Genomic DNA, 20,459 nt, shown 5'->3' with positions numbered 1-20,459 from the left:
CATTCTTCATTTCTTCATTTTTATACTTCTCCATTTCTTCTTTTGATTATTTCTTCAATCCAACATTTCTTAATTTGTTCATTTGTCCATTTGTTCATTTGTCCATGTTTGGGTTTGTTCAATTCTTCATTTGTTTATTTGTACTTTTATCCATTTTTGGATTTGTTCATTTCCTCAATTCTGCATTTCTTAAGTTGTCCATTCGTTCATATGTCCAATTGTTCATTTATTCATTTGTCCAAATGTTCATTTGTTCATCCGTTTGTTTGTTCATTTGTTCATTTGTACATTTGTTCATTTGTTCATTTGTTCATTTGTTCATTTGTTCATTTGTTCATTTGTTCATTTGTTCATTTGTTCATTTGTTCATTTGTTCATTTGTTCATTTGTTCATTTGTTCATTTGTTCATTTGTTCATTTGTTCATTTGTTCATTTGTTCATTTGTTCATTTGTTCATTTGTTCATTTGTTCATTTGTTCATTTGTACATTTGTCCATTTGTTCATTTGTTCATTTGTTCATGTGTTCATGTGTTCATTTGTTCATTCGTTCATTCTTTCATTTGTTCATTTGTTCATTTGTTCATTTGTTCATTTGTTCATTTGTTCATTTGTTCATTTGTTCATTTGTTCATTTGTTCATTTGTTCATTTGTTCATTTGTTCATTTGTTCATTTGTTCATTTGTTCATTTGTTCATTTGTTCACTTGTTCATTTGTTCATTTTTTCAATTTTTCATTTGTTCATTTCTTCATTTGTTCATTTGTTCATTTGTTCATTTGTTCATTTGTCCATTTGTTTATTTGTTCGTTTGTACATTTGTTCATTTGTTCATTTGTTCATTTGTTTATTTGTTTATTGGTTCATTTGTTCATTTGTTCATTTGTTCATTTGTTCATGTGTTCATTTCTCCATTTGTTCATTTGTTCATTTGTTGATTTGTTCATTTGTTCGTTTGTTCATTGGTTCGTTTGTTCACTTGTTCATTTGATCATTTGTTCATTTGTTCATTTGTTCATTTGTTCACTTGTTCATTTGTTCATTTGTTCATTTGTTCATTTGTTCATTTGTTCATTTGTTCATTTGTTCATTTGTTCATTTGTTCATTTGTTCATTTGTTCATTTGTTCATTTGTTCATGTGTTCATTTGTTCATTTGTTCATTTGTTCATTTGTTCATTTGTTCATTTGTTCATTTGTTCATTTGTTCATTTGTTCATTTGTTCATTTGTTCATTTGTTCATTTGTTCATTTGTTCATTTGTTCATTTGTTCATTTGTTCATTTGTTCATTTGTTCATTTGTTCATTTGTTCATTTGTTCATTTGTTCATTTGTTCATTTGTTCATTTGTTCATTTATTCATTTGTTCATATGTTAATTGATCCATTTTTGGATTTGTTCATTTCTTCAATTCTTCATTTCTTGAGTTGATCATTTGTTCATTTGTTCGTTTGTCAATTTGTTCATTTGTTCATTTGATCAGTTGTTCATATGTTCATTTGATTGTTTGTTCAATTCTCAACTTATTCATTTGTTCATTTGTTCATTTGTTCATTTGTCCATTTTTGGATTTGTTCATTTCTTCAATTCTTCATTTCTTATGTTGTTCATTCGTTCATTTGTTCATTTCTCCATTTGTTCATTTGTTCATTTTTTTCATTTGTTCATTTGTTCATTTGTTCATTTGTTCATTTGTTCCTTTGTTCATTTGTTCATTTGTTCATTTGTTCATTTGTTCATTTGTTCATTTGTTCATTTGTTCATTTGTTCATTTGTTCATTTGTTCATTTGTTCATTTGTTCATTTGTTCATTTGTTCATTTGTTCATGTGTTCATTTGTTCATTTGTTTATTTGTTTATTGGTTCATTTGTTCATTTGTTCATTTGTTCATATGTTCATTTGATTGTTTGTTCATTTCTCAACGTATTCATTTGTTCATTTGTTCATTTGTTCATTTGTTCATTTGTTCATATGTTCATTTGATTGTTTGTTCATTTCTCAACGTATTCATTTGTTCATTTGTTCATTTGTTCATATGTTCATTTGATTGTTTGTTCATTTCTCAACGTATTCATTTGTTCATTTGTTCATTTGTTCATTTGTTCATTTGTTCATTTGTTCATTTATTCATTTATTCATTTGTTCATTTGTTCATTTGTTCATTTGTTCATTTGTTCATTTGTTCATTTGTTCATTTGTTCATTTGTCCATTTGTACATTCGTTCGTTTGTTCATTTGTTCATATGTTCATTTGTTCGTTTGTTCATTTGTTCATTTGTTCATTTGTTCATTTGTACATTTGTTCATTTGTTCATTTGTTCATTTGTTCATTTGTTCATTTGTTCATTTGTTCATTTGTTCATTTGTTCATTTGTTCATTTGTTCATTTGTTCATTTGTTCATTTGTTCATTTGTTCATTTGTTCATTTGTTCATTTGTTCATTTGTTCATTTGTTCATTTGTTCATTTGTTCATTTGTTCATTTGTTCATTTGATCATTTGTTCATTTGTTCATTTGTTCATTTGTTCATTTGTTCATTTTTTCATTTGTTCATTTGTTCATTTGTTCATTCATTCATTTGTTCATTCATTCATTTGTTCATTTGTTCATTTGTTCATATGTTCATTTGATTGTTTGTGCATTTCTCAACGTATTCATTTGTTCATTTGTTCATTTGTTCATTTGTTCATTTGTTCATTTGTTCATTTGTTCATTTGTTCATGTGTTCATTTGTTCATTTGTTTATTTGTTTATTGGTTCATTTGTTCATTTGTTCATTTGTTCATATGTTCATTTGATTGTTTGTTCATTTCTCAACGTATTCATTTGTTCATTTGTTCATTTGTTCATTTGTTCATTTGTTCATATGTTCATTTGATTGTTTGTTCATTTCTCAACGTATTCATTTGTTCATTTGTTCATTTGTTCATATGTTCATTTGATTGTTTGTTCATTTCTCAACGTATTCATTTGTTCATTTGTTCATTTGTTCATTTGTTCATTTGTTCATTTGTTCATTTATTCATTTATTCATTTGTTCATTTGTTCATTTGTTCATTTGTTCATTTGTTCATTTGTTCATTTGTTCATTTGTCCATTTGTACATTCGTTCGTTTGTTCATTTGTTCATATGTTCATTTGTTCGTTTGTTCATTTGTTCATTTGTTCATTTGTTCATTTGTACATTTGTTCATTTGTTCATTTGTTCATTTGTTCATTTGTTCATTTGTTCATTTGTTCATTTGTTCATTTGTTCATTTGTTCATTTGTTCATTTGTTCATTTGTTCATTTGTTCATTTGTTCATTTGTTCATTTGTTCATTTGTTCATTTGTTCATTTGTTCATTTGTTCATTTGTTCATTTGATCATTTGTTCATTTGTTCATTTGTTCATTTGTTCATTTGTTCATTTTTTCATTTGTTCATTTGTTCATTTGTTCATTCATTCATTTGTTCATTCATTCATTTGTTCATTTGTTCATTTGTTCATATGTTCATTTGATTGTTTGTGCATTTCTCAACGTATTCATTTGTTCATTTGTTCATTTGTTCATTTGTTCATTTGTTCATTTGTTCATTTGTTCATTTGTTCATTTGTTCATTTGTTCATTTGTCCATTTGTACATTCGTTCGTTTGTTCATTTGTTCATATGTTCATTTGTTCGTTTGTTCATTTGTTCATTTGTTCATTTGTTCATTTGTTCATTTGTTCATTTGTTCATTTGTTCATTTGTTCATTAGTTCATTTGTTCATTTGTTCATTTGTTCATTTGTTCATTTGTTCATTTGTTCATTTGTTCATTTGTTCATTTGTTCATTTGTTCATTTGTTCATTTGTTCATTTGTTCATTTGTTCATTTGTTCATTTGTTCATTTGTTCATTTGTTCATTTGTTCATTTGTTCATTTGTTCATTTGTTCATTTGTTCATTTGTTCATTTGTTCATTTGTTCATTTGTTCATTTGTTCATTTGTTCATTTGTTCATTTGTTCATTTGTTCATTTGTTCATTTGTTCATTTGTTCATTTGTTCATTTGTTCATTTGTTCATTTGTTCATTTGTTCATTTGTTCATTTGTTCATTTGTTCATTTGTTCATTTGTCCATTTTTGGATTTGTTCATTTGTTCATTTGTCCATTTTTGGATTTGTTCATTTGTTCATTTGTCCATTTTTGGATTTGTTCATTTGTTCATTTGTCCATTTTTGGATTTGTTCATTTCTTCAATTCTTCATTTCTTATGTTGTTCATTCGTTCATTTGTTCATTTCTCCATTTATTCATTTGTTCATTTGTTCATTTGTTCATTTGTTCATTAGTTCTCGTGTTCATTTGTTCATTTGTTCATTTGTTCATTTGTTCATTTGTTCATATGTACATTTGTGCATCTTTTCATTTGTTCATTCGTCCTTTTGTACATATGTTCATTTGTTCAAATGATAATTCGTTCATTTGTTCATATGTTCATTTGATTGTTTCTTCATTCGGTCAATGGTTCATTTGATCATTTGTTCATTTGTCTACTCGCTCATTTGTTCATTTGTTCATTTGTTCATATGTTAACTTGTCCATTTTTGGATTTGTTCATTTCTTCAATTCTTCATTTCTTAAGTTGTTCATTTGTTCATTTGTCCATTTGTTTATTTGTTCATTTGTTCATATGTTCATTTGATTGTTTGTTCATTTCTCAACTTATTCATTTGTTCATTTTACATTTGTACTTTTGTTCATTTGTTCATTTGTCCATTTGTTCATTTGTTCATTTGTTCATTTGTTCATTTGTTCATTTGTTCATTTGTAAATTTGTTCATTTGTTCATTTGTTCACTTGTTTATTTGTTTATTGGTTCATGTGTTCATTTGTTCACATGTTTATTTGTTTATTTGTTCATTTGTTCATTTGTTCATTTGTTCATGTGTTCATTTGTTCATTTGTTCATTTGTTCATTTGTTCATTTGTTCATTTGTTCATTTGTTCATTTGTTCATTTGTTCATTTGTTCATTTGTTCATTTGTTCATTTGTTCATTTGTTCATTTGTTCATTTGTTCATTTGTTCATTTGTTCATTTGTTCATTTGTTCATTTGTTCATTTGTTCATTTGTTCATTTGTTCATTTGTTCATTTGTTCATTTGTACATTTGTCCATTTGTTCATTTGTTCATTTGTTCATGTGTTCACGTGTTCATTTGTTCATTCGTTCATTCTTTCATTTGTTCATTTGTTCATTTGTTCATTTGTTCATTTGTTCATTTGTTCATTTGTTCATTTGTTCATTTGTTCATTTGTTCATTTGTTCATTTGTTCATTTGTTCATTTGTTCATTTGTTCATTTGTTCATTTGTTCATTTGTTCATTTGTTCATTTGTTCATTTGTTCATTTGTTCATTTGTTCATTTGTTCATTTGTTCATTTGTTCATTTTTTCAATTTTTCATTTGTTCATTTCTTCATTTGTTCATTTGTTCATTTGTTCATTTGTTCATTTGTCCATTTGTTTATTTGTTCGTTTGTACATTTGTTCATTTGTTCATTTGTTCATTTGTTTATTTGTTTATTGGTTCATTTGTTCATTTGTTCATTTGTTCATTTGTTCATTTGTTCATTTGTTCATTTGTTCATTTGTTCATTTGTTCATTTGTTCATTTGTTCATTTGTTCGTTTGTTCATTGGTTCGTTTGTTCACTTGTTCATTTGATCATTTGTTCATTTGTTCATTTGTTCATTTGTTCACTTGTTCATTTGTTCATTTGTTCATTTGTTCATTTGTTCATTTGTTCATTTGTTCATTTGTTCATTTGTTCATGTGTTCATTTGTTCATTTGTTCCTTTGTTCATTTGTTCATTTGTTCATTTGTTCATTTGTTCATTTGTTCATTTGTTCATTTGTTCATTTGTTCATTTGTTCATTTGTTCATTTGTTCATTTGTTCATTTGTTCATTTGTTCATTTGTTCATTTGTTCATTTGTTCATTTGTTCATTTGTTCATTTGTTCATTTATTCATTTGTTCATATGTTAATTGATCCATTTTTGGATTTGTTCATTTCTTCAATTCTTCATTTCTTGAGTTGTTCATTTGTTCATTTGTTCGTTTGTCAATTTGTTCATTTGTTCATTTGATCAGTTGTTCATATGTTCATTTGATTGTTTGTTCAATTCTCAACTTATTCATTTGTTCATTTGTTCATTTGTTCATTTGTCCATTTTTGGATTTGTTCATTTCTTCAATTCTTCATTTCTTATGTTGTTCATTCGTTCATTTGTTCATTTCTCCATTTGTTCATTTGTTCATTTTTTTCATTTGTTCATTTGTTCATTTATTCATTTGTTCATTTGTTCATTTGTTCATTTGTCCATTTGTTCATTTGTTCATTTGTTCATTTGTTCATTTGTTCCTTTGTTCATTTGTTCATTTGTTCATTTGTTCATTTGTTCATTTGTTCATTTGTTCATTTGTTCATTTGTTCATTTGTTCATTTGTTCATTTGTTCATGTGTTCATTTGTTCATTTGTTTATTTGTTTATTGGTTCATTTGTTCATTTGTTCATTTGTTCATATGTTCATTTGATTGTTTGTTCATTTCTCAACGTATTCATTTGTTCATTTGTTCATTTGTTCAGTTGTTCATTTGTGCATATGTTCATTTGATTGTTTGTTCATTTCTCAACGTATTCATTTGTTCATTTGTTCATTTGTTCATATGTTCATTTGATTGTTTGTTCATTTCTCAACGTATTCATTTGTTCATTTGTTCATTTGTTCATTTGTTCATTTGTTCATTTATTCATTTATTCATTTGTTCATTTGTTCATTTGTTCATTTGTTCATTTGTCCATTTGTACATTCGTTCGTTTGTTCATTTGTTCATATGTTCATTTGTTCGTTTGTTCATTTGTTCATTTGTTCATTTTTTCATTTGTTCATTTGTTCATTTGTTCATTTGTTCATTTGTTCATTTGTTCATTTGTTCATTTGTTCATTTGTTCATTTGTTCATTTGTTCATTTGTTCATTTGTTCATTTGTTCATTTGTTCATTTGTTCATTTGTTCATTTGTTCATTTGTTCATTTGTTCATTTGTTCATTTGTTCATTTGTTCATTTGATCATTTGTTCATTTGTTCATTTGTTCATTTGTTCATTTGTTCATTTGTTCATTTGTTCATATGTCCAATTGTTCATTTATTCATTTGTCCAAATGTTCATTTGTTCATTTGTTCATTTGATAATTTGTTTTTTGGTTCATTTGTTCATTTGTTCATTCGTTCATTTGTTCATTTTTTCATTTGTTCATTTGTTCATTTGTTCATTCATTCATTTGTTCATTTGTTCATTTGTTCATTTGTTCATTTGTTCATTTGTTCATTTGTTCATTTGTTCATTTGTTCATTTGTTCATTTGTCCATTTGTTCATTTGTTCATTTGTTCATTTATTCATTTGTTCATTTGTTCATTTGTAAATTTGTTCATTTGTTCATTTGTTCACTTGTTTATTTGTTTATTTGTTTATTGGTTCATGTGTTCATTTGTTCATTTGTTCATTTGTTCATTTGTTCATTTGTTCATTTGTTCATTTGTTCATTTGTTCATTTGTTCATTTGTTCATTTGTTCATTTGTTCATTTGTTCATTTGTTCATTTGTTCATTTGTTCATGTGTTCATTTGTTCATTTGTTCATTTGTTCATTTGTTCATTTGTTCATTTGTTCATTTGTTCATTTGTTCATTTGTTCATTTGTTCATTTGTTCATTTGTTCATTTGTTCATTTGTTCATTTGTTCATTTGTTCATTTGTTCATTTGTTCATTTGTTCATTTGTTCATTTGTTCATTTGTTCATTTGTTCATTTGTTCATTTGTTCATTTGTACATTTGTCCATTTGTTCATTTGTTCATTTGTTCATGTGTTCACGTGTTCATTTGTTCATTCGTTCATTCTTTCATTTGTTCATTTGTTCATTTGTTCATTTGTTCATTTGTTCATTTGTTCATTTGTTCATTTGTTCATTTGTTCATTTGTTCATTTGTTCATTTGTTCATTTGTTCATTTGTTCATTTGTTCATTTGTTCATTTGTTCATTTGTTCATTTGTTCATTTGTTCATTTGTTCATTTGTTCATTTGTTCATTTGTTCATTTTTTCAATTTTTCATTTGTTCATTTCTTCATTTGTTCATTTGTTCATTTGTTCATTTGTTCATTTGTCCATTTGTTTATTTGTTCGTTTGTACATTTGTTCATTTGTTCATTTGTTCATTTGTTTATTTGTTTATTGGTTCATTTGTTCATTTGTTCATTTGTTCATTTGTTCATTTGTTCATTTGTTCATTTGTTCATTTGTTCATTTGTTCATTTGTTCATTTGTTCATTTGTTCGTTTGTTCATTGGTTCGTTTGTTCACTTGTTCATTTGATCATTTGTTCATTTGTTCATTTGTTCATTTGTTCACTTGTTCATTTGTTCATTTGTTCATTTGTTCATTTGTTCATTTGTTCATTTGTTCATTTGTTCATTTGTTCATGTGTTCATTTGTTCATTTGTTCCTTTGTTCATTTGTTCATTTGTTCATTTGTTCATTTGTTCATTTGTTCATTTGTTCATTTGTTCATTTGTTCATTTGTTCATTTGTTCATTTGTTCATTTGTTCATTTGTTCATTTGTTCATTTGTTCATTTGTTCATTTGTTCATTTGTTCATTTGTTCATTTGTTCATTTGTTCATTTATTCATTTGTTCATATGTTAATTGATCCATTTTTGGATTTGTTCATTTCTTCAATTCTTCATTTCTTGAGTTGTTCATTTGTTCATTTGTTCGTTTGTCAATTTGTTCATTTGTTCATTTGATCAGTTGTTCATATGTTCATTTGATTGTTTGTTCAATTCTCAACTTATTCATTTGTTCATTTGTTCATTTGTTCATTTGTCCATTTTTGGATTTGTTCATTTCTTCAATTCTTCATTTCTTATGTTGTTCATTCGTTCATTTGTTCATTTCTCCATTTGTTCATTTGTTCATTTTTTTCATTTGTTCATTTGTTCATTTATTCATTTGTTCATTTGTTCATTTGTTCATTTGTCCATTTGTTCATTTGTTCATTTGTTCATTTGTTCATTTGTTCCTTTGTTCATTTGTTCATTTGTTCATTTGTTCATTTGTTCATTTGTTCATTTGTTCATTTGTTCATTTGTTCATTTGTTCATTTGTTCATTTGTTCATTTGTTCATTTGTTCATGTGTTCATTTGTTCATTTGTTTATTTGTTTATTGGTTCATTTGTTCATTTGTTCATTTGTTCATATGTTCATTTGATTGTTTGTTCATTTCTCAACGTATTCATTTGTTCATTTGTTCATTTGTTCAGTTGTTCATTTGTGCATATGTTCATTTGATTGTTTGTTCATTTCTCAACGTATTCATTTGTTCATTTGTTCATTTGTTCATATGTTCATTTGATTGTTTGTTCATTTCTCAACGTATTCATTTGTTCATTTGTTCATTTGTTCATTTGTTCATTTGTTCATTTATTCATTTATTCATTTGTTCATTTGTTCATTTGTTCATTTGTTCATTTGTCCATTTGTACATTCGTTCGTTTGTTCATTTGTTCATATGTTCATTTGTTCGTTTGTTCATTTGTTCATTTGTTCATTTTTTCATTTGTTCATTTGTTCATTTGTTCATTTGTTCATTTGTTCATTTGTTCATTTGTTCATTTGTTCATTTGTTCATTTGTTCATTTGTTCATTTGTTCATTTGTTCATTTGTTCATTTGTTCATTTGTTCATTTGTTCATTTGTTCATTTGTTCATTTGTTCATTTGTTCATTTGTTCATTTGTTCATTTGATCATTTGTTCATTTGTTCATTTGTTCATTTGTTCATTTGTTCATTTGTTCATTTGTTCATATGTCCAATTGTTCATTTATTCATTTGTCCAAATGTTCATTTGTTCATTTGTTCATTTGATAATTTGTTTTTTGGTTCATTTGTTCATTTGTTCATTCGTTCATTTGTTCATTTTTTCATTTGTTCATTTGTTCATTTGTTCATTCATTCATTTGTTCATTTGTTCATTTGTTCATTTGTTCATTTGTTCATTTGTTCATTTGTTCATTTGTTCATTTGTTCATTTGTTCATTTGTCCATTTGTTCATTTGTTCATTTGTTCATTTATTCATTTGTTCATTTGTTCATTTGTAAATTTGTTCATTTGTTCATTTGTTCACTTGTTTATTTGTTTATTTGTTTATTGGTTCATGTGTTCATTTGTTCATTTGTTCATTTGTTCATTTGTTCATTTGTTCATTTGTTCATTTGTTCATTTGTTCATTTGTTCATTTGTTCATTTGTTCATTTGTTCATTTGTTCATTTGTTCATTTGTTCATTTGTTCATTTGTTCATGTGTTCATTTGTTCATTTGTTCATTTGTTCATTTGTTCATTTGTTCATTTGTTCATTTGTTCATTTGTTCATTTATTCATTTGTTCATTTGTTCATTTCTTCTATTGATTATTTCTTCAATCCAACATTTCTTAACTTGTTCATTTGTCCATATGTTCATTTGTCCATTTGTTCATTTGTCCATGTTTGGGTTTGTTCAATTCTTCATTTGTTTATTTGTACTTTTATCCATTTTTGGATTTGTTCATTTCCTCAATTCTGCATTTCTTAAGTTGTCCATTCGTTCATATGTCCAATTGTTCATTTATTCATTTGTCCAAATGTTCATTTGTTCATCCGTTTGTTTGTTCATTTGTTCATTTGTACATTTGTTCATTTGTTCATTTGTACATTTGTTCATTTGTTCATTTTTTCATTCGTTCGCTTGTTCATTTCTTCAATTCTTCATTTCTTCATTTTTTCACTTGTTCAATGGCCCATTTGTTCCTTTTCTCATTCGTTCTTTGTTCATTTCTTCAATTCTTCATTTCTTCATTTTTTTACTTCTCCATTTCTTCTTTTGATTATTTCTTCAATCCAACATTTCTTAACTTGTTCATTTGTCCATTTGTTCATTTGTCCATTTGTTCATTCGTTCATTCGTTCATTTCTTCATTTGTTCATTTGTTCATTTGTTCATTTCTTCATTTGTTCATTTGTTCATTTGTTCATTTGTTCATTTGTTCATTTGTTCATTTGTTCATTTGTTCATTTGTTCATTTGTTCATTTGTTCATTTGTTCATTTGTTCATTTGTTCATTTGTTCATTTGTTCATTTGTTCATTTGTTCATTTGTTCATTTGTTCATTTGTTCATTTGTTCATTTGTTCATTTGTTCATTTGTTCATTTGTTCATTTGTTCATTTGTTCATTTGTTCATTTGTTCATTTGTTCATTTGTTCATTTGTTCATTTGTTCATTTGTTCATTTGTTCATTTGTTCATTTGTTCATATGTCCATTTGTTCATTTATTCATTTGTCCAAATGTTCATTTGTTCATTTGATAATTTGTTTTTTGGTTCATTTGTTCATTTGTTCATTCGTTCATTTGTTCATTTTTTCATTTGTTCATTTGTTCATTTGTTCATTCATTCATTTGTTCATTTGTTCATTTGTTCATTTGTTCATTTGTTCATTTGTTCATTTGTCCATTTGTTCATTTGTCCATGTTTGGGTTTGTTCAATTCTTCATTTGTTTATTTGTACTTTTATCCATTTTTGGATTTGTTCATTTCCTCAATTCTGCATTTCTTAAGTTGTCCATTCGTTCATATGTCCAATTGTTCATTTATTCATTTGTCCAAATGTTCATTTGTTCATCCGTTTGTTTGTTCATTTGTACATTTGTACATTTGTTCATTTGTTCATTTGTACATTTGTTCATTTGTTCATTTTTTCATTCGTTCGCTTGTTCATTTCTTCAATTCTTCATTTCTTCATTTTTTCACTTGTTCAATGGCCCATTTGTTCCTTTTCTCATTCGTTCTTTGTTCATTTCTTCAATTCTTCATTTCTTCATTTTTTTACTTCTCCATTTCTTCTTTTGATTATTTCTTCAATCCAACATTTCTTAACTTGTTCATTTGTCCATTTGTTCATTTGTCCATTTGTTCATTCGTTCATTCGTTCATTTGTTCATTTGTTCATTTGTTCATTTGTTCATTTCTTCATTTGTTCATTTGTTCATTTGTTCATTTGTTCATTTGTTCATTTGTTCATTTGTTCATTTGTTCATTTGTTCATTTGTTCATTTGTTCATTTGTTCATTTGTTCATTTGTTCATTTGTTCATTTGTTCATTTGTTCATTTGTTCATTTGTTCATTTGTTCATTTGTTCATTTGTTCATTTGTTCATTTGTTCATTTGTTCATTTGTTCATTTGTTCATTTGTTCATTTGTTCATTTGTTCATTTGTTCATTTGTTCATTTGTTCATTTGTTCATTTGTTCATTTGTTCATTTGTTCATTTGTTCATTTGTTCATTTGTTCATTTGTTCATTTGTTCATTTGTTCATTTGTTCATTTGTTCATTTGTTCATTTGTTCATATGTCCATTTGTTCATTTATTCATTTGTCCAAATGTTCATTTGTTCATTTGATAATTTGTTTTTTGGTTCATTTGTTCATTTGTTCATTCGTTCATTTGTTCATTTTTTCATTTGTTCATTTGTTCATTTGTTCATTCATTCATTTGTTCATTTGTTCATTTGTTCATTTGTTCATTTGTTCATTTGTTCATTTGTTCATTTGTTCATTTGTTCATTTGTTCATTTGTTCATTTGTTCATTTGTTCATTTGTTCATTTGTTCATTTGTTCATTTGTTCATTTGTTCATTTGTTCATATGTTCATTTGTTCATTTGTTCATTTGTTCATTTGTTCATTTGTTCATTTATTCATTTGTTCATATGTTAATTGATCCATTTTTGGATTTGTTCATTTCTTCAATTCTTCATTTCTTGAGTTGTTCATTTGTTCATTTGTTCATTTGTTCATTTGTTCATTTGTCCATTTGTTCATTTGTTCATTTGTTCATTTGTTCATTTGTTCATTTGTCCATTTGTTCATTTGTTCATTTATTCATTTGTTCATTTGTTCATTTGTAAATTTGTTCATTTGTTCATTTGTTCACTTGTTTATTTGTTTATTTGTTTATTGGTTCATGTGTTCATTTGTTCATTTGTTCATTTGTTCACTTGTTTATTTGTTTATTTGTTTATTGGTTCATGTGTTCATTTGTTCATTTGTTCATTTGTTCATTTGTTCATTTGTTCATTTGTTCATTTGTTCATTTGTTCATTTGTTCATTTGTTCATTTGTTCATGTGTTCATTTGTTCATTTGTTCATTTGTTCATTTGTTCATTTGTTCATTTGTTCATTTGTTCATTTATTCATTTGTTCATTTGTTCATTTCTTCTTTTGATTATTTCTTCAATCCAACATTTCTTAACTTGTTCATTTGTCCATTTGTTCATTCGTTCATTCGTTCATTTGTTCATTTGTTCATTTGTTCATTTGTTCATTTGTTCATTTCTTCATTTCTTCATTTGTTCATTTGTTCATTTGTTCATTTGTTCATTTGTTCATTTGTTCATTTGTTCATTTGTTCATTTGTTCATTTGTTCATTTGTTCATTTGTTCATTTGTTCATTTGTTCATTTGTTCATTTGTTCATTTGTTCATTTGTTCATTTGTTCATTTGTTCATTTGTTCATTTGTTCATTTGTTCATTTGTTCATTTGTTCATTTGTTCATTTGTTCATTTGTTCATTTGTTCATTTGTTCATTTGTTCATTTGTTCATTTGTTCATTTGTTCATTTGTTCATTTGTTCATTTGTTCATTTGTTCATTTGTTCATTTGTTCATTTGTTCATTTGTTCATTTGTTCATTTGTTCATTTATTCATTTGTTCATTTGTTCATTTCTTCTTTTGATTATTTCTTCAATCCAACATTTCTTAACTTGTTCATTTGTCCATTTGTTCATTTGTCCATTTGTTCATTCGTTCATTCGTTCATTTGTTCATTTGTTCATTTGTTCATTTGTTCATTTGTTCATTTCTTCATTTGTTCATTTGTTCATTTGTTCATTTGTTCATTTGTTCATTTGTTCATTTGTTCATTTGTTCATTTGTTCATTTGTTCATTTGTTCATTTGTTCATTTGTTCATTTGTTCATTTGTTCATTTGTTCATTTGTTCATTTGTTCATTTGTTCATTTGTTCATTTGTTCATTTGTTCATTTGTTCATTTGTTCATTTGTTCATTTGTTCATTTGTTCATTTGTTCATTTGTTCATTTGTTCATTTGTTCATTTGTTCATTTGTTCATTTGTTCATTTGTTCATTTGTTCATTTGTTCATTTCTTCATTTGTTCATTTGTTCATTTGTTCATTTGTTCATTTGTTCATTTGTTCATTTGTTCATTTGTTCATTTGTTCATTTGTTCATTTGTTCATTTGTTCATTTGTTCATTTGTTCATTTGTTCATTTGTTCATTTGTTCATTTGTTCATTTGTTCATTTGTTCATTTGTTCATTTGTTCATTTGTTCATTTGTTCATTTGTTCATTTGTTCATTTGTTCATTTGTTCATTTGTTCATTTGTTCATTTGTTCATTTGTTCATTTGTTCATTTGTTCATTTGTTCATTTGTTCATTTGTTCATTTGTTCATTTGTTCATTTGTTCATTTGTTCATATGTCCATTTGTTCATTTATTCATTTGTCCAAATGTTCATTTGTTCATTTGATAATTTGTTTTTTGGTTCATTTGTTCATTTGTTCATTCGTTCATTTGTTCATTTTTTCATTTGTTCATTTGTTCATTCATTCATTTGTTCATTTGTTCATTTGTTCATTTGTTCATTTGTTCATTTGTTCATTTGTTCATTTGTTCATTTGTTCATTTGTTCATTTGTTCATTTGTTCATTTGTTCATTTGTTCATTTGTTCATTTGTTCATTTGTTCATTTGTTCATTTGTTCATTTGTTCATTTGTTCATATGTTCATTTGTTCATTTGTTCATTTGTTCATTTGTTCATTTGTTCATTTATTCATTTGTTCATATGTTAATTGATCCATTTTTGGATTTGTTCATTTCTTCAATTCTTCATTTCTTGAGTTGTTCATTTGTTCATTTGTTCATTTGTTCATTTGTTCATTTGTCCATTTGTTCATTTGTTCATTTGTTCATTTGTTCATTTGTTCATTTGTCCATTTGTTCATTTGTTCATTTATTCATTTGTTCATTTGTTCATTTGTAAATTTGTTCATTTGTTCATTTGTTCACTTGTTTATTTGTTTATTTGTTTATTGGTTCATGTGTTCATTTGTTCATTTGTTCATTTGTTCACTTGTTTATTTGTTTATTTGTTTATTGGTTCATGTGTTCATTTGTTCATTTGTTCATTTGTTCATTTGTTCATTTGTTCATTTGTTCATTTGTTCATTTGTTCATTTGTTCATTTGTTCATTTGTTCATGTGTTCATTTGTTCATTTGTTCATTTGTTCATTTGTTCATTTGTTCATTTGTTCATTTGTTCATTTATTCATTTGTTCATTTGTTCATTTCTTCTTTTGATTATTTCTTCAATCCAACATTTCTTAACTTGTTCATTTGTCCATTTGTTCATTCGTTCATTCGTTCATTTGTTCATTTGTTCATTTGTTCATTTGTTCATTTGTTCATTTGTTCATTTGTTCATTTGTTCATTTGTTCATTTGTTCATTTGTTCATTTGTTCATTTGTTCATTTGTTCATTTGTTCATTTGTTCATTTGTTCATTTGTTCATTTGTTCATTTGTTCATTTGTTCATTTGTTCATTTGTTCATTTGTTCATTTGTTCATTTGTTCATTTGTTCATTTGTTCATTTGTTCATTTGTTCATTTGTTCATTTGTTCATTTGTTCATTTGTTCATTTGTTCATTTGTTCATTTGTTCATTTGTTCATTTGTTCATTTGTTCATTTGTTCATTTGTTCATTTGTTCATTTGTTCATTTGTTCATTTGTTCATTTGTTCATTTGTTCATTTGTTCATTTGTTCATTTGTTCATTTGTTCATTTGTTCATTTGTTCATTTATTCATTTGTTCATTTGTTCATTTCTTCTTTTGATTATTTCTTCAATCCAACATTTCTTAACTTGTTCATTTGTCCATTTGTTCATTTGTCCATTTGTTCATTCGTTCATTCGTTCATTTGTTCATTTGTTCATTTGTTCATTTGTTCATTTGTTCATTTCTTCATTTGTTCATTTGTTCATTTGTTCATTTGTTCATTTGTTCATTTGTTCATTTGTTCATTTGTTCATTTGTTCATTTGTTCATTTGTTCATTTGTTCATTTGTTCATTTGTTCATTTGTTCATTTGTTCATTTGTTCATTTGTTCATTTGTTCATTTGTTCATTTGTTCATTTGTTCATTTGTTCATTTGTTCATTTGTTCATTTGTTCATTTGTTCATTTGTTCATTTGTTCATTTGTTCATTTGTTCATTTGTTCATTTGTTTATTTGTTTATTGGTTCATTTGTTCATTTGTTCATTTGTTCATTTGTTCATTTGTTCATTTGTTCATTTGTTCGTTTGTTCATTTGTTCGTTTGTTCACTAGTTCATTTGTCTACTCGCTCATTTGTTCATTTGTTCATTTGTTCATTTGTACATTTGTTCATTTGTTCATTTGTTCATTTGTTCATTTGTTCATTTGTTCATTTGTTCATTTGTTCATTTGTTCATTTGTTCATTTGTTCATTTGTTCATTTGTTCATTTGTTCATTTGTTCATTTGTTCATTTGTTCATTTGTTCATTTGTTCATTTGTTCATTTGTTCATTTGTTCATTTGTTCATTTGTTCATTTGTTCATTTATTCATTTGTTCATTTGTTCATTTATTCATTTGTTCATATGTTAATTGATCCATTTTTGGATTTGTTCATTTCTTCAATTCTTCATTTCTTGAGTTGTTCATTTGTTCATTTGTTCATTTGTTCATTTGTTCACTTGTTCATTTGTTCATTTGTTCATTTGTTCATTTGTTCATTTGTTCATTTGTTCATTTGTTCATTTGTTCATTTGTTCATTTGATCATTTGTTCATTTGTTCATTTGTTCATTTGTTCATTTGTTCATTTGTTCATTTGTTCATTTGTTCATTTGTTCATTTGTTCATTTGTTCATTTGTTCATTTGTTCATTTGTTCATTTGTTCATTTGTTCATTTGTTCATTTGTTCATTTGTTCATTTGTTCATTTGTTCATTTGTTCATTTGTTCATTTGTTCATTTTTTCATTTGTTCATTTGTTCATTTGTTAATTTGTTCATTTGTTAATTTGTTCATTTGTTCATTTGTTAATTTGTTCATTTGTTCATTTGTTCATTTGTTCATTTGTTCATTTGTTCATTTGTTCATTTGTTCATTTGTTCATTTGTTCATTTGTTCATTTGTTCATTTGTTCATTTGTTCATTTGTTCATTTGTTCATTTGTTCATTTGTTCATTTGTTCATTTGTTCATTTGTTCATTTGTTCATTTGTTCATTTGTTCATTTGTTCATATGTCCATTTGTTCATTTATTCATTTGTCCAAATGTTCATTTGATAATTTGTTTTTTGGTTCATTTGTTCATTTGTTCATTCGTTCATTTGTTCATTTTTTCATTTGTTCATTTGTTCATTTGTTCATTCATTCATTTGTTCATTTGTTCATTTGTTCATTTGTTCATTTGTTCATTTGTTCATTTGTTCATTTGTTCATTTGTTCATATGTACATTTGTGCATCTTTTCATTTGTTCATTCGTCCTTTTGTACATATGTTCATTTGTTCAAATGATAATTCGTTCATTTGTTCATATGTTCATTTGATTGTTTCTTCATTCGGTCAATGATTCATTTGATCATTTGTTCATTTGTCTACTCGCTCATTTGTTCATTTGTTCATTTGTTCATATGTTAACTTGTCCATTTTTGGATTTGTTCATTTCTTCAATTCTTCATTTCTTAAGTTGTTCATTTGTTCATTTGTCCATTTGTTTATTTGTTCATTTGTTCATATGTTTATTTGATTGTTTGTTCATTTCTCAACTTATTCATTTGTTCATTTGTTCATTTGTACATTTGTACATTTGTTCATTTGTTTATTTGTTTATTGGTTCATTTGTTCATTTGTTCATTCGTTCATTTGTTCATTTGTTCATTTGTTCATTTGTTCATTTGTTCATTTGTTCATTTGTTCATTTGTTCATTTGTTCATTTATTCATTTGTTCATTTGTTCATTTGTTCATTTGTTCATTTGTTCATTTATTCATTTGTTCATATGTTAATTGATCCATTTTTGGATTTGTTCATTTCTTCAATTCTTCATTTCTTGAGTTGTTCATTTCTTGAGTTGTTCATTTGTTCATTTGTTCATTTGTTCATTTGTTCATTTATTCATTTGTTCATTTGTTCATTTGTTCATTTGTTCATTTGTTCATTTGTTCATTTGTTCATTTGTTCATTTTTTCATTTTTTCATTCGTTCGCTTGTTCATTTCTTCAATTCTTCATTTCTTCATTTTTTCACTTTTTCAATGGCTCATTTGTTCCTTTTCTCATTCGTTCCTTTGTTCATTTCTTCAATTATTTATTTCTTCATTTTTTCACTTCTCCATTTCTTCATTTGATTATTTCTTCAATCCAACATTTCTTAATTTGACCATTTGTTCATTTGTTCATTTGTTCATTTGTTCATTTGTTCATTTGTCCATTTGTTTATTTGTTCACTTGTTCATTTGTTCATTTGTTCATTTGTTCATTTGTTCACTTGTTCATTTGTTCATTTGTTCATTTGTTCATTTGTTCATTTGTTCATTTGTTCATTTGTTCATTTGTTCATTTGTTCATTTGTTCATTTATTCATTTGTTCATTTGTTCATTTGTTCATTTGTTCATTTGTTCATTTGTTCTTTTGTTCATTTGTTCATTTATTCATTTGTTCATATGTTAATTGATCCATTTTTGGATTTGTTCATTTCTTCAATTCTTCATTTCTTGAGTTGTTCATTTGTTCATTTGTTCATTTGTTCATTTGTTCATTTGTTCATTTGTTTATTTGTTCATTTGTTCATTTGTTCACTTGTTCATTTGTTCATTTGTTCATTTGTTCATTTGTTCATTTGTTCATTTGTTCATTTGTTCATTTGTTCATTTGTTCATTTGTTCATTTGTTCATTTGTTCATTTGTTCATTTGTTCATTTGTTCATTTGTTCATTTGTTCATTTGTTCATTTGTTCATTTGTTCATTTGTTCATTTGTTCATTTGTTCATTTGTTTATTTGTTCATTTGTTCATTTGTTCACTTGTTCATTTGTTCATTTGTTCATTTGTTCATTTGTTCATTTGTTCATTTGTTCATTTGTTCATTTGTTCATTTGTTCATTTGTTCATTTGTTCATTTGTTCATTTGTTCATTTGTTCATTTGTTCATTTGTTCATTTGTTCATTTGTTCATTTGTTCATTTGTTCATTTGTTCATTTGTTCATTTGTTCATTTGTTCATTTATTCATTTGTTCATATGTTAATTGATCCATTTTTGGATTTGTTCATTTCTTCAATTCTTCATTTCTTGAGTTGTTCATTTGTTCATTTGTTCGTTTGTCAATTTGTTCATTTGTTCATTTGATCAGTTGTTCATATGTTCATTTGATTGTTTGTTCAATTCTCAACTTATTCATTTGTTCATTTGTTCATTTGTCCATTTTTGGATTTGTTCATTTCTTCAATTCTTCATTTCTTATGTTGTTCATTCGTTCATTTGTTCATTTCTCCATTTGTTCATTTGTTCATTTTTTTCATTTCTTCATTTGTTCATTTATTCATTTGTTCATTTGTTCATTTGTTCATTTGTTCATTTGTTCATTTGTTCCTTTGTTCATTTGTTCATTTGTTCATTTGTTCATTTGTTCATTTGTTCATTTGTTCATTTGTTCATTTGTTCATTTGTTCATTTGTTCATTTGTTCATTTGTTCATTTGTTCATTTGTTCATTTGTTCATTTGTTCATTTGTTCATTTGTTAATTTGTTAATTTGTTCATTTGTTCATTTGTTAATTTGTTAATTTGTTCATTTGTTCATTTGTTCATTTGTTCATTTGTTCATTTGTTCATTTGTTCATTTGTTCATTTGTTCATTTGTTCATTTGTTCATTTGTTCATTTGTTCATTTGTTCATTTGTTCATTTGTTCATTTGTTCATTTGTTCATTTGTTCATTTGTTCATTTGTTCATTTGTTCATTTGTTCATTTGTTCATTTGTTCATTTGTTCATTTGTTCATTTGTTCATTTGTTCATTTGTTCATTTGTTCATTTGTTCATTTGTTCATATGTACATTTGTGCATCTTTTCATTTGTTCATTCGTCCTTTTGTACATATGTTCATTTGTTCAAATGATAATTCGTTCATTTGTTCATTTGTTCATTTGTTCATTTGTTCATTTGTTCATTTGTTCATTTGTTCATTTGTTCATTTGTTCATTTATTCAT

This window comes from Megalopta genalis, unplaced genomic scaffold (assembly GCF_051020955.1).
Source record: "Megalopta genalis isolate 19385.01 unplaced genomic scaffold, iyMegGena1_principal scaffold0025, whole genome shotgun sequence".
In the NCBI taxonomy this organism is placed as follows: Eukaryota; Metazoa; Arthropoda; class Insecta; order Hymenoptera; family Halictidae; genus Megalopta; species Megalopta genalis.
This window is presented reverse-complemented; position numbering follows the sequence as displayed.